The following is a 9,496-nucleotide window of genomic DNA, read 5'->3' on the forward strand; positions in this document are numbered from 1 at the left end:
CCAACTGTCTTCATCTTTTTTTTTTTTTTCCTAAAGATTTTATTTATTTATTCATGAGACACACAGAGAGAGGCAGACACAGAGAAGCAGGGTCCCTGGGGGAGCCTGATGCAGGACTTGATCCCAGGATCCCGGAATCACTACCTGAGCGGAAGGCAGACGCTGAACCACTGAGCCACCCAGGTGTCCCCAACTGTCTTAATCTTAATGCCTTGACAATAGCCAGGCCTTCAGGAACCTGTAAGTCTTCTTTAACTTGTGAAAATCTTTTAGGAAACTTCCCTGGTCTTTACCCCCCCTCCAAAGTATATAATCAATGGTCCTGTTCCTGTGCTTTAATAAAACCACCTTTTTGCACCAAAAATGTCTCAAGAATTCTTTCTTGGCTCACGAACCCTACTTCAAAGCACATCAGCTACAAAGCTCCTTTCCCTCTTGTTTTTTTTTTTTTTTTTTCTTTCCCTCTTGATGTAGTAAAGACATGAGGGTTTGAAGTCGATGGCCAAGAAGGAATTGTTGAGACATCTTTGGTGCAAAAAGGTGATTTTATCAAAGCACAGGGACAGGGCACCTGGTTGGCTCAGTCAGTTAAACGTCTACGTTCGGCTCAGGTCATGATCTCAGGGTCCCGGGATCGAGCACCCCGCTTCCGGTTCCCTGCTCATGGGGGAGACTGCTTCTCCTTCTCCTTCTGTCCTTCCTCACCACTCCTGTACTTGCTCTCTCTCAAATAGTCTTCAAAAAAAGAAATTGAGTATAGAGACAGGACCTAGGGCAGGTGGAGAGCTGCACTGGGGTTGTGAGGAGTGGCCTTATATACTTCCAAGTTGGTAGCGGGTGAGGGAAAACACAACCTCCAAGGTATTTTGGAAACAACCAGGAACCCAGAGGGGGGCTAGCTATTGTTATGAAAATGTCATTTATTACTGCTTAGTAAAAATTCAGTCAGGAGACCCTTCAGATGTACATTAGTGGGTCCTATGCTTGCAGGATGGTTGCTAACGTATATCAAGGCGGGGTTGGGGTGTGGCATAGAGATGAAGTTTCCAAAGGAATTTTTATATGTTAAAGTAGACTCACAGGATCCTGGGGGGTCGGGATAATGTTAAACTAAGATTGCTTTTTGCCCTTAGCAAAGCATTAACGTCGAGCCGCTGAGTTCCTAGAGGAATGTCACTCTGTGTGTTTCAAGGACATGTCAATGGGCTGTAGATAGTAAGGAAATTTAATAATTTTTCTTTTGCCATTGTTTCCACATTACTTGGATTGAGTGTACCTGGAGGGTCAGGACAGGCCAAAAGAAGGCTGATTTCTCTCCTTGAAGCTGACCAGAAGAGGCCCCCGAACAGAGTACAAGGGCAGAATGATCATCAACTAAATACCAGGCACTGTGTGAATATAAAAAGCTCAATAATATATGTTCTCCCCCTCAGGGACTTTATCGTTCGTGTGAGAGCCTATGTGACCAGATGGTAATAATGCAAAGCAGAAACAAAAAATGTCCAAGGCCCAAAATGTCACTTGCACCAGGCCAGGTTAGCCAATTGGGGCTTCCTAACCTAATCTGATTGCAGTTTCAACCTCCCCTAGAAAAGTAGGCTTAACTGATCTCAGTCAGGAATTTTCTTTTTAAAATATTTTATTTATTCATGAAAGACCCAGAGAGAGAGGCAGAGACACAGGCAGAGGGAGAAGTAGGCTCCTTGCGGGGAAGCCCAATATGGGAGTCGACCCAGGACCCTGGGACCCTGTGATCCTGTCCTGAGCCCAAGGCAGATGCTTAACCACTGAGCCACCCAGGTACCCCAGGAATTTTCTGATTAGCATCAAGGAGGGAATTTGTGATTTGGGTCTTCTCCTATCTGCATAATAAAACCCCTGCCTTTCCCCTTAAGGAAAGGTAATCTTGCCCCAAACCATCTTTTCTTTTGCTAATAACTTTCTGGCCTTGCTCTCCTTCCTATAAAAACCTTCCATTTTGTACTTTTTCTGAGTTCCTCTCTACTTGCTACGTCGGGTGCTGCTGATTCATGAGTCACTTCACATTCACTTGGTTGAAAAATTTTTTTCTTTTTAACATGTGCCACCACACCTGGGACACTGAAGCCACAACAAGACCTTAGTTTCTACACATCTGTCTGATGCCCAACGGGGTGAGGAGCACCTGTTATAAGATCTGTTAAGGGATGCCTGCGGGGCTCAGGGTCCTGGGATCGAGTCCTGCATCAGGTTCCCCACAGTGAGCCTGCTTCTCCCTCAGCCTATGTCTCTGCCTTTCTCTCTGTGTCTCTCATGAATAAATAAATAAAATCTTTAAAAAAATCTGTTAAAAACTCCCCAGGGTCTGGAGATGTGTCTATCGACCGACTGTGCACAGGGAAAGAGCAGAGCGCCGCTGAACGCTGTAAACTGGTTGCTAATCTCAGCAGCAACTCACTTCTCAGAAACCCGAGTGCTACCTCCTACTATGGACTTTTCTCTTTGGGAAAATACAATTTCTGCCCTGGCTACGCCTCCCTCCCTACATCGCCCCTCCCCTCCCCCAACTCCACTCATTCTGTTTACTCCCAGCTATGGGCCTTTGCACCAGAAGGAAAAAAATCTCTTCTAGGAAGCTGACAACGTCCATGTCTCCTCTTTATCTCCACTGGTGCCATAACATTTGGGGGAACAGAAGGACCTTTTGTCTTGTAGTCATGATAGCTGACAGTGTTCATGTGCTCTGCAACAGACACTGTGATCGAAATTCCATTTCTTGGTTAGTTCTCCCAATAGTCTTGTGATGTAGGTACTGCTACTGCCCTTTCACAGATCAGGAAGGTCAGGCTCAGAGAGGTTAAGCAACCTGCGCACTTTGCGTTGCTGTGGGTGGGATTCGTGTGCCGACCCGGATCTGAGAGTCTGAGTGCTCCTGCCAGCCCGGTGCTGTGCCCCGAACTGCTCTGTTATGTTGTTTTGTCATTCTTGTTTCACCTCTGCCTTTTGAGATCTCTGAAGGTTTGAATGGAAAAGGTCTTGCGGGGCAGCCCGGGTGGCTCAGAGGTTTAGCGCCGCCTTGAGCCCAGGGCGTGATCCTGGAGACCCGGGATCGAATCCCCCCCATGTCAGGCTCCCTGCATGGAGCCTGCTTCTCTGTCTCTCTCATGAATAAATAAATCTTAAAAAAAAAAAAAAAAAAAAAAAAGGAAAGCTCTTGCGGTTACATAGTTTTCCCAAACTGGACAGGACCAGTTCTCTCACAGGCTGGTTGTAGCAAGCAACGCATCACCACAACTGTTTAATAGGGGTAGCGGAAGCCAGGTGAATTTACTGAAGGGGCAAAATGGAGCTATTTGCCCTTATTCTGATGTGGCATAAACAGCCCTCAATCAGCCCTTGACCTTGACCCCAAAATCCTACTTGCAGAAAATTAGCCTGCGAAAATACTTGTTTGAGTGCACAAAGGATCTAGTTAAAGGGCTTCTCACTGCAGCATTGCTTGGAACAGCGAGATATTGGAAACAACCTCAGCGTCTGTTAGTAGTGAGACGTGATGGTGCATTTGAAAGAATGTAGCCATTAAAAAGAGTTTGTAGGATGTGGTGCCTACATGGGGTGTCTCTTGATTGGATGGGGGCCCCCAAATGTGGGGTAATTATCAGGTGGAGGCTGGTAGCTGGGGGAACGGGTGTGTGTAAAAGAATTCACCTAAGGCAGAACAAAGGCCAGAGAAGTTTATTGAATCCACCTGGAGGGGATGGGAGCAGGGCAGCAGAGGAATGGCTGCAGGAGGCAGTGGGTGGGGGCTCTTCCTAGAGGGGGAAGATGAGGCGGTAAGGTGACCTATGGAATCTTTCCATATTTGGTACCTGTGCCTGGTTGTAAGTAGCCCATTGGTCAGTTAGGTCCTGCGGATATTTTGAGATTGGTCACCTGCTGGGCCTGTCTCTATTCAGAGGGCCGGGGAGGAGTGAAAGTGGGGAGTCTCTGAGGCCCTTTCTATAGTCTATCACTCACGCCTGTTTGCCTAAAAGTGGCCCCTACACAGAAATCAGCCTTTCTCTTTTCTTGGAAATCGTTTAAAAGCAACAAAATGGAGGGAAAGCCTCATGGACAATATTTTTATTTCTTTTAAGTTTTCATTTATTCATTTAAGTAATCTCTACACCAGTATGGGGCCTGAATTTACAACCCTGAGATCGATGAGATTGAGAGTTGCATGCTATTCTGACTGAGGCAGCCAGGGGTTCCACCCACAGACAATAGTTTTAAAAAAATTGTTTTTTAAAGTTTAGTTTTTTAAAGATTTTATTTATTTATTTGAGAGAGAGTACACTAGTGGGGAGTGGGACAGGGGGAGGGGGAGGAGATGCAGAGGGAGAGGAAGAAGCAGGCTCTCTTTCCCAGAGAGCCTAATACGGGACTTGATCCCAGCACCTGGGATCATGAAGAGATCATCAAGCCTAAGTCAGGTGCTTAACTGACTGAGCCATCCAGGTTTCCCCAGACAGTAGTTTTGTTTGTTTTCTAAAGATTTCATTTGAGAGAGTGAGAGAAAGCATGAGCAAGGGGAGGAGGGAAAGAGGGAGAAGCAGGCTCCCTGCTGAGTGGGGAGCCCAGAGGTGGGGCTGATCCCGGGACTCTGGGATCATGACCTGAGCCAAAGGCAGATGCTTACCCGACTGAGCCACCCAGGTGCCCCTAGATAATAGTTTTTTTTTTTTAAGATTTTATTTATTTATTCATGATAGAGGCAGAGACACAGGCAGAGGGAGAAGCAGGCTTCCTGCAGGGAGCCCAATGTGGGACTCGATCCCAGGATCTTGGGATCATGCCCTGAGCCCTGAGCCAAAAGCAGATGCTCAACCATTGAGCCACCCAGGCGTCCCCCACCTTCCTGCCCCAGATAAAGTTTTTAATGAAAGTAGGGGACAGATATAATTTGCAGACTCTAAAATATGTGAAAAGGATGCCCAAGTGCCTGAGAACAGACAAGACATCACAAAGGAGACTGTGAAGGGAACAGGGGTGAAGAGGGATAGACAGGAAGGCTCAAAGGAGACAGATGTGAGAAAGTTCCTGAAATACATGTGCCCCCTGGTGAGGAAGGCAATTTCAAGTGCCAGAGTGACATCCCTTCTTTGTAGCAGCAGTTCTGGGGACCAGGTGAGCAAGGCTGATAGCAGAAGACATCTTAGACCTCAATTATGTTCCTGCAACCAGTAGAAATGGGTGTTGCCGTGAACCATTGCTGCATAACAAACCACCTCCAAACTTAGTCCCTTAAAACACCAACTTAAAATCTTTCACAATTCCGGGATGTGATAGTCTCAACTGGCAGTTTTTGCTTGGGGTTCCTTATTACAGTTGCAGTCAGAGGCCAGAGGGTGGCTGAGGTGAGGCTCCTTCACTCACATGTCTGCTGCAGGGATTTGTCATGCTCCTCCCTCTCCACGTGGCCAGGTTGGATCTCCATAGAGCTGAGTGGTCTCAGGATAGTTGGACATCTTACATGGCAGCTGACTTCCATCAGGGCGGTTGCTGTAGGTGGCCTGAGCCAAAGCCACAAGGTATCTTGTGACCCAGTTTGGAAGCCCCACAATGTGACTTTCAGCACATCCTATTAGTCAAGCAGATTGCTAAGATGTCTTCGATTTGAGGGATAGATTCTACCTCCAAATGGGAAGAGTCGCAAAGAATTTGTGGCCATCTTTAGTCCTTCATGTGAGGCTTTACAAAGCAACATATGGATGAGCAGTGATTGTAGGAAGCAGCCTGTGTCCGTACTTGGTGGTGGGGAAAACCAGCTAACCTTGAAGGCTACCCTGGCCTCCCTCTGCAGGAGCCTCAAGCAAATAATGAGCCCATTCAATGATGAGTAACACCCAGCAGCATATTAGGTCCACTAAAAAATAAAAGAGGAAAAGAGAAGGAAAAATTTCCAACAGTTGAAGAATACTCATCAGAAAAACATTGCCGTAGAGCAGATGAAAACAGTTCAAACATTATGCTGTTGGATTCTAAAAAATTAATCCAGTCATTGCTTTTATGAAGGAACACCACAAAATAGAAATACAAGAACACAATTTTTTTTTTTTTGAGTCACATTCTGGAATCCCTAATGTAATAGCTGATTGAAGTAGGAATTCTCAGTAGATGCTGGGGGTTCCTGGATGGCTCAGTGGTTGAGCGTCTACCTTTGGCTCAGGTTGTGATGCTGGGGTCCGGGGATTGAGTCCCACATCAGGCTTCTGCAGGGAGTCTGTTTCTCCCTGTGCCTGTGTTTTTACTTCTCTCTGTGTGTCTCTCATGAATAAATAAATAAATCTTAAAAAAAAAAAAAAGAATTCAGGGATCCCTGAGTGGCTCAGCGGTTGAGCGCCTGCCTTCAGCCCAGGGCATGATCCTGGGGTCCCGGGATCGAGTCCCGTATCAGGCTCCCTGCATGGAGCAGACTGTGTCTCTGCCTCTCTCTCTCTGTGTGTCTATCATGAATAAATAAATAAAATCTTTAAAAGAGAATTCTCAATAAATGCTAAAGCCTTTGGGTAAAAGGTAATTGGGGAACAAGATATTTATATACTAATAAAGTATCACCATACAGATTAATTAGTAATTAAAGAGGGAAGATATGTACCTTTACCTTGGTGAAACTTGGCAGTTACCCACCTGAACCAAATGATTAAACTGAACTACTAATAATTGAGACAGCCTAATACCATATGCCTCCTGATGGAATACAATATGAAATGCACAATATAATTATGACCAAATATGTTGAATATGAATCTAATTAAATATTTAGACTTAACTGATAGCTTATTGAAAATATAAATGTTACAAAACAGATGAAATATAAAGAATTAACAAGTCAAATCTAGAATATGAGACACCAGAATATGAATGTATTTTAAAAAATATAAATATAACAAAAGTCAGGGGGCTGTTCTACATTAAAGGAGAATGAAGAGACAAAACCAAATGCAATGTATGATTGGCTATTGCTTAAAAAATATCTAAAAACATTTGGGGGGGTGATTGAAGAAATTTTATTTTTATTTATTTATTATTTATTTATTTAAAATATTTTATTTATTTATTCATGAGAGACACAGAGAGAGAGGCAGAGACATAGGCAGAGAGAAGCAGGCTCCTTGCACCGGGAGCCCAACGTGGGACTCGATCCCGGGTCTCCAGGATCACACCATGGGCCAAAGGCAGGAGCCAAACCACTGCGCCACCCAGGGATCCCCCATGTTCATCGTTTCTTATCCAAAACTTTCCATGACTTTCAAAGTTTGGAAAGATGATATAGTGCATTTGCTGCATGCTATGTAATACCTGGGTTGGGGTCTGGGGCAGTCTCATAATCAAACACATCGATACTTCCAATATCCTGGTATTTCTACCAGGGATCATACAACGGAGTAAATAAAGATCATAAGTAGTTTCCCACCAGTTCAGAATAGGGTTTGCTGTTAAAGGAACCACAAAACCGACGTTTAGAGGGTAGAGCATTTTGGATTTGGATGTTGCAGGATTAGCAAGGTGAATCTGTATTTGATTCCACACAGGGAAAGCTTTTAACCCATAACCGTCATCCAAAAAAGGAATGAAGGACCTTAAAAGTGCCTGTCACTGGGGTGGGGGTGGGTGGGAGAGGTTCAGGCAGAGAGGACTCCTTCCGGGGACTGGCATATCAAGTATCACTCTAATCTGAGACTCTAGGGTTAATGCCATTGGGAGGGGACAGGTTAGTGAAGGGGAGATGAATGGGACGAGTTCACCCGGTCCTAAGCACGGTCTGTTACGTGTCTATTGAGATTAAAGCAAAATGATACTGTCCAATGTTCAAGCATGTGGTTGGGAAATGTGTGTACAAGCTACTGAATCAGCAAAGATGGCAAACACCCTCTTTCCCACACTTTTAGAGGACTGAACCCATTCTAAAATAAATATAGAACGTGCTGAAATGTGGGGAAGTAAGTGGGCATTGACACATCAGCTGGCTTGTCCTGGAGCTTCCCGTGGTCAGAGATGGAGACCCACCCCTGGAAGTCCTTTTGAACTCTTTCTGTTCCTCAAGGCACGTCTGTCAATATCTGAATTGGATGCTCCATAGCTGGAGGCTTCAGCAGGTTGGCAGGTGGTCTCAGGGAGCCAGATAATAGAGAACTTGGCCCATTTCCGAGAGCGGATGGGTCAGGGGGATGCTGAGCGGATGTGGTGTGGGCAGAGGGCTTTCAGCCTTTGGCAGGCCATGATCAGCTGACCTGATAGTGGGGAGCTGGCTCTGGGGGCTGGAGAGCCGGCTCCCAGAGTCGTACCAGCTCTCCCCCAGAATCATGAGTGCCACGCTCCCCATGGTTTCTATACCACTCAGCCTCGAAAAGGGTGAGACTGGTGGAGGGGTAAGCCTCATCCCTTCAGCATTTCTTACCTGCTTGTACATGTGAGCAAATATCCCATGGCTGGGAGAGAGCCAGGGGCCTGGGAGGCTAAAGTCCCAGGGCAGACAGGTGTCGGACTCGCAGGGTCAGGAGTCCTTTATAACATTGATTTCTTTTTGGCTTAAACAAAATTACACAAGTCACTTGGGCGTATTTTGGGGGAGGCAGAAAATAAAGATAAGCACAAAGAACCAAACAAAAATCTCACCACCCAGAGATAAGCATGGTTAATATTTTAGCAGTTTCCATCTGGGTTCCTGGAGGACCCGAGAGACTCCACGAAGGTGCTAAGACTCCTAATGCTAGTTGGAATTTAATCAAGACAGGAGCACGACTGGGGCCATATAAGAACCATAGGGAGCAAATGTGCCGATGAGCTCAGATGAGCAGTAATCGGCGGTCCAGCAGCAGCATGGGAACATATGCATCTCTCTCTGCCTACTTTGCTCCCAGCTCCTCCTGCTGTCCCTGGGGGCTTGCGTGTGTCTGTCGTGCTCCTCTGCGCCTTGTGGGCAGGCTGGAGCCCTGCAGAACTGCAGGTGGACCCACAGGGCATCCTACGTGGGCCCACACTAAGGCAGCATACAGTGTAGTTCTGGAAGGAAGGCCCAGAAGCCTCATGGCCTTCCCTCATGTTCACCTCCTAGGGAAATCATGGGCTGTGCTAACAAAATGGGAATTTGTAACAGGATGGTGTTGTTACATCATCCAATGGATCGTTTTAGCACGGGTTTTTTGTTATCAAGGTATGGCAAATATCTTATAATAGAAATACTTTTAGGGACACCTGGGTGGCTCAGTGATTGAACATCTAAAGTCAGAGCCCTGAGGCACCCTACCCTTCACAGTTGGGGACCAGGAGGACCCATCAGAGCAGACTGAGAAAGCAGGAGAAGGGAGGCGCAGAGACTCAGGACAGCGTGCTGTCAATACTCCTGCAGAACTCACTGCCTGGAGGTCAGTCTTGAATGCTCAGTACCTGTCAGAAGCTGGCCCCTCAGAGGAGGAGGCAGGGAAAGCCTCATGGCCTCACTTGGCCTCTTCCCCCAAGCTCCCCCTTCAGATCA

Source organism: Vulpes vulpes, chromosome 6 (genome assembly GCF_048418805.1).
Source record: "Vulpes vulpes isolate BD-2025 chromosome 6, VulVul3, whole genome shotgun sequence".
NCBI lineage: Eukaryota > Metazoa > Chordata > Mammalia > Carnivora > Canidae > Vulpes > Vulpes vulpes.